The sequence below is a fragment of the Chiloscyllium plagiosum genome, unplaced genomic scaffold (assembly GCF_037043375.1).
Source record: "Chiloscyllium plagiosum isolate Xiang-an unplaced genomic scaffold, Cpla_swu_hap1 HiC_scaffold_18, whole genome shotgun sequence".
In the NCBI taxonomy this organism is placed as follows: Eukaryota; Metazoa; Chordata; class Chondrichthyes; order Orectolobiformes; family Hemiscylliidae; genus Chiloscyllium; species Chiloscyllium plagiosum.
This window is the reverse complement of record NW_028270156.1, coordinates 118,380,298-118,386,191: the sequence shown is the minus strand read 5'-3', so window position 1 is coordinate 118,386,191 and position 5,894 is coordinate 118,380,298. Positions and strand designations below refer to the sequence as shown.

The 5,894-nt window shown below is 42.1% G+C and overlaps 1 non-coding gene across 1 annotated transcript; it reads left to right on the top strand.

Moving 5' to 3' along the window:
- Positions 1-1,328: 1,328 nt before the first annotated feature.
- On the top strand, positions 1,329-1,420 carry trnar-ucu (transfer RNA arginine (anticodon UCU)). Its single transcript is given in 2 exon segments — positions 1,329-1,365; positions 1,385-1,420. It is a non-coding gene; the product is annotated as a tRNA-Arg (tRNA).
- The last annotated feature ends 4,474 nt before the right edge of the window (positions 1,421-5,894 follow it).

The following is a 5,894-nucleotide window of genomic DNA, read 5'->3' as shown; positions in this document are numbered from 1 at the left end:
TTACTTATTTGTTTCCCTGTGCTTTTATTGGATTTAAAATAAATGTTAATTTACCATTACAATGGGCATTAAATTATTTTACAGGTTGCAGTAACAGCGAGGGCCGAAGTGCCTGTACTGCATTGTGACGTTTGTTGTTGTCAGTTACGTTTCCTGCTGGTTTCAGATATTTCTCCTCACTCTGGAAGCTCCCGGTCGCATGGTCCAGAGATTTCTCTGCACTTCAGCTAATCGAGGCAACTGTATTTCCTGCTCAGAATGTGATCTCTCTCCAATGGAGAGAGGAACATTAAGTCGGTGACAAAGCTGAGATCACTTACGTTCTGTCCAGAATCAACAAATACCATCCCGATGTTCCAGTTCCTGTAACTTCAACATTACACTATGTTCCCACCCTTCAGGCTCTCTGCTTATATTCCTGATGAAAGGCTGTTTGCCGAAACGACGATTTCACTGCTCCTCGGGTGCTGCCTGAACTGTTGTGCTTTTCCAGCACCACTCAAATCTAGACACTGTGTTCCCAAGCCATCATTTCAGTCTCTGGTCTGCTGCAGTGCTCCTTCAAGACACAACATAAGCTGTAAGATACGCAACTAATTTTCTACCGACAGACCATGAAAACTTTTGGACCCAACATCAAGTTCAATAATTTTAGAAACCGTCTGCCGTCTTACACATACTTCACCCACCCTCCCTTCCCATTAGTTCTGAAGACGGATCATTGGACTCGAAGCGTTAACTTTCCTTCCTCAGCAGAGATAGACAAAAGCTGCTGATTTTGTTCGGACCTTTTGGTTTTTCTTCTGAGAACTTTGTTTTTCTCTTGTAATCGCCAGATACTGGAAGCGTCTGAATGCAGGAGGAGAATTTCACAGGAGATGAAAAGAATGGCAAGGATTTGACCACTCCCATTGTGAAGGTACGCGAGCTAGGTTGGGGATGTAACTCTAAGCGCAGAGAAGGCTGAATAAGAATCCGATTAACGTGCTCATTTTATGAAGAGGATAGATATGTGTGACAGGGATAAGCCTGTATTGGGAAGGAACAGAGTAACATAAATGAAAGACAGGAGACAAGGAGGAGATTTGGGAATAATACTTTCACCTGTAGAGTATTGATTATCTGGAAATTATTATCTGAACATGTGGTAAAGGTAAGTGTCATGAGAACGTTTCAGCAGTCTGTAGCTGAACACTTGATGAGCCAGAGCACTAGTGGATAAGGACCAGGTACCAGAAAGTGTGACGAGGACAGACAGGCGCGAGATTGGTGTCCTGAATGCAATGCATCAAAGGCAAACTTGTGGGCTTAACGGCGACATAAGGCGCGGCTCTGTGGCGCAATGGAAAGCGCGTTGGACTTCTGCATCTCTATTCAGGTTGCGATTCAAAGGTTGTGGGTTCGAATCCCATCAGGGTCGTGTTTTAATTTATGTTTTGCAAAGTGGTCAGACCAGACTCGGCTGCTCATCTGCAAAACCGGTAATATTCGTGCATAAACCGAACTGTCTCGAAACGGAACACTTTCCTCCCACAGATGTACATTATCGATGTCTATTTATGGTAGAGATCGATAAATGCCTGTTAGCCAGTACGACGTTGTGGATGGGCTGGAAAAAGACATACAATTGTTGTGTGAGCCATGATGATATCAAATTACGTGGCAGGACAGGATCGGTGTTAAGAATGGCCTCCTTCTGCTCCTTTGTGTCTGTGCCATTTCTGGCCAAGATTTTTAAATAATCACATTGAGGACAATATGAAGTAAACGCCAAATAATATTTTGGTCTCATCTCCACTTTGCTTCCCTCCCGGCTGGAATCGACAGCTCTTGTTTCAGCTTTAGATCAGACAGCGGAGGATTCTCACAAGTTCTCCTTCAGGCTTAATGTTCCTTCACATAGGTTTCCAAGTGGACACATGGAGCAAACAATTGGATTCTGGGGATTCAGGGGCAGATTTCCCCTTTGCTGGGCTGGAATTCTGGCCAAGGTAATGAACGTGAATTTCTGACATTTTGAATCTTACTCTGGATTCTTGCGACTTTACGAATTAAACTGAATTTAATTTGCCCTTGCAGAACATTATTCAATCCTCACTGTGCATAAAAACCATACCACATTCTCGTGCACATAGTATGCTGAACATTGTTGATGTTGTATGCAGTGTGGGTCGATGTCTCAGATGAACATGCCAAACGAAGTTGGTGAAATATCAGTGAATCGAATTTTCTGACGAATTGAAGCCTATAGAAGGAAAATATTGCCTGTGACCAACGCAGGAAGCCATGGTAAATGTATGCAGTATTCAATAAAACCGATTTTCACCACATTTATCTATACCATTTTCCTGAAGCTGATGCTTCACAATCGATGATCCATTATCAGTATAACCACCTCTGCACTGCGTTTCATTTCAGATACACAGAAAAAAAGTAATTCGGTTGAGGGGCCCAGTGGTAAGATCAGGAGACGTTCGCCACCATTAGACTGCAGATGCAGTGGTGCAATTAGTTAGCTTGCTGTACTTGCATGACAGAATGGCAGCACATGAACTGCCAAAGTTGTGCATTGGATTCTCGCCAGGTCTTTGTTTTACTTATACTGACCAGAGATGATTGCAACTTCAAGCTGAAGAACAGTTTAAACCCGGAATATTACATTGCAATAAAGTGCATTTGGCACTAATTTTGCACCGACCTGTAAGACCAATCTGAATTCCATCTGACCAGCATTTTTACATGAAAAACCGGAAGTTTAACAAATGATCATTTAATTGCCTTGAAGGTTGGTGAGTCTACGACTGTTGAAGAAAAGGCGTTCTGCACTCTTACTACTCTCTGAGAAAGGCAGCTACCTCGGCATCTATCACCCTCAACTTACATAGATGTGCCCTTGTGCCATCCATCACCATTTGAAGAAAACGCCTTCGCTGTCCACATTAAGGCAAACTCTGATAATCTTTTATGTCTCTATTAATTCACTTCTCAACCTTCTTATCTCTATCAAAAACAGCCTCAAGTCCCTCAGCCTTTCCTCGTAAGACCTTCCCTTCAATGAAGGCAACATCCGAGGAAATCTCGTGTACAACCTTTCCAATGCTTTCACATCCGTCCTATAATGTGGCGACCAGAACTCGACAAGATTGGCCATACCAGACAAATTTCTGGAGCTGCAAAGGAATCGTTTGGCCCTGAAACTCAATCCCTCTGGCAATAAAACCGAACACACTGTGCTCATTGCAAACAAACCCATTAACGTGTGTGTTAACTTTCAGAGTTTTATATACGTAGACGCCGAGATCGCTCTGCTCATCTAAACTTCCAAGAATATTACAATTAGCCCAGAACATTTTATTCTTGTTGTTCATTCCAAAGTAAATCACATCACACTTTTCCACAATAACCTCCATATGCCACCCCTGAGTCCCGATCTGCAGATTATTCATGTCTGTCTGTAACCTGCAGCAGACTTCGGCACTGTTGACAACTCCATCGACTTAGTGTGTTCTGCGAATTTGCTCATCCATTATCCCATGCTCGAACCCACGTTATTTATAAAGGTGACAAATAGCAGTGGACCCTAACAGGAACCTTGTGGTACACCATGAATAACTGAACCCCAGAATGAATATTTTCCATTAACTACCACACTCTGTGTTCTTTCAGCGAGCCAATTACTGATCTAAACCGCAAAATCACCCTCAATCCCATGTCTGTGTATTTTCTGCAACAGCCGACCGTGCATTCGTGAAAATCATATCCATGATGTTAACCACTTTACTCTCATCCACTTGTTTTTTGACCTTTTCAAAAAGCTCAGTAAAGTTTGTGAGCCACAACCTGATATTCGCAAAATCGTGTTGACTGTAGCGAATCAACTTCTTTCTGCTTCGGTGATCATAAATCATATCTCTCATAACCTTTCCCAAAACTTCACCTTCAAGGAAATACGGCTCACTGTTCCATAATTTCCAGCGTTCTCCCTACTACTCTTCGTGAAGAAGGGGACAATATTTGCTGAACTCGAGTCTTCTCACACTAATAACATAGACACTGACGAAATAAAGTTGGTAGTCAAAAGTTCTGCAATCTCCTCCCACGATTCCCAAAGAAACCTATGATACATCCCATCAAGCCCAGGGGACAAATCTACTTTCAGGATTTCAAGAATTGCTAACAACTCGTCTTTATGAATATAAATTTCGTTTATTCTTACAGATTGCATCTCAAAATTCTCTTCAACAGCATTGTCTTTTTCATTTGAGATATGATGAAAAATAAACATTCAAAGGCTCTCCTATCCACGGACTCCGTTGACGACGTCCTCCTACTGTTCTTGGCAGGCCCCAATGATATCCTAGATATTCTTTTATTCTTGAAATGACAAGATAAAGCTTCCGGTTTTTAAATGACCCTGCCAGCTAAAGACTTTTAATGTCCCCTCTTTGCTCTGAGTAGCTCTCTCTTTTGGCCCTTCCTTGCTAGCTTTTAATTTTCAAGTGACCTAAGTCAGCTTTCATATTACATGTTTACATGCACAGCCTTCTCCATCTTGACAAGAATTTCAACTTTTTGAGTAAAAATGGCTCCCTGTCTCAACCTCATATTCCCTGCATGACGCACTTACACTTATCAAGGACATGCATGAGAGCTTACCTGAACAAGCTCCATATTTCAGGTTTGCAAAACCCCATGCGTTTACTTTCCCATCTGATGCATCCTAACTCATGCTGATCGCATCAAACTGGCTTTTCTCCCAGCGGTAGCTCATGCTCTGCGATATATATATATATATATATATATTCCTATGCATCACTAAATAAACATACCGAATTGTGGTCACTATTACCAAAGTGCTCAATTATCTCCAAATCCAACAGTTGACTTGCTTCATTACGCAGTACCAAATCGAATATGTTTTTGATTCTTGTTGGCCTGTCTACATGCTGCGTCACGAAACCCTCCTGCACACATTGGACAAAGACTGACCAATCAGATCTCCTCAAACAATAACATTTCCAATCAATATTTGGAAAGTTAAACTTCACCACTACAGCTACCTTGTTACTTCCGTTCCTATCCAGAATCATCTTTGCAATCTTTTCCACCATATCTCTAGAACATTTTGGTGGTGACCTCTACTTGCCTCATTTTAATCTCAGCCCATTCTAGTTCAGCAGATTGAGTCGGGTCCTCACCAAATATCCTTTCTGCTACCACAGCACTATCTTTGACTAAAAATGCCACATCTCCCCCTCTTTAACGACTTTCCTGTTCTTACTGAAAAATCGAAACTGAGGTGCAAGGAACAACCATTCATTTCAGTGCTCCATTCATGTCTCTGAAATGGTCACAATATTGAAGTCCCAGTTAACAACCCATGACAACGGCTTTATCCCTGATGCTCCTAGCGGTGAAGTACGCACACCTCAAACCATCTTCATCCTTGCCAACATTCACTCGCAAACCCGAAATCCCGTTTATGTCCCAACCACTCAAAACTTCCAGCAAACCGCAGCTAAAATTCAGGTTCGCAATCCGCTGCTGAATTCGTTTAAACCCTCCTGAGGAGCTTTAGAAAATTATCCACTCAGGATATTGGTACCCTTCCGGGTCAGGTGAAAACCATCTTGTTTGGAGAGGTCCAACCGACTCCAGAATGAGCCCCAACTATCCAGATATCCAAATCCCTATCATCTGCACTATCTTTACAACCACGTGTTCATCTGCTCTCTCCCTATTCTTTCCCTCACTATAATGTGGCATGTGTAACCAATCAGAGAGAACAACTCTGTTTGATCTCGTTCTAAAATGTCACCCTGGATCCCTGAATTCCTTCCATACATCCACATCAATTTTATTATAACTTGTTAGTGCATATGCGAAACATGACC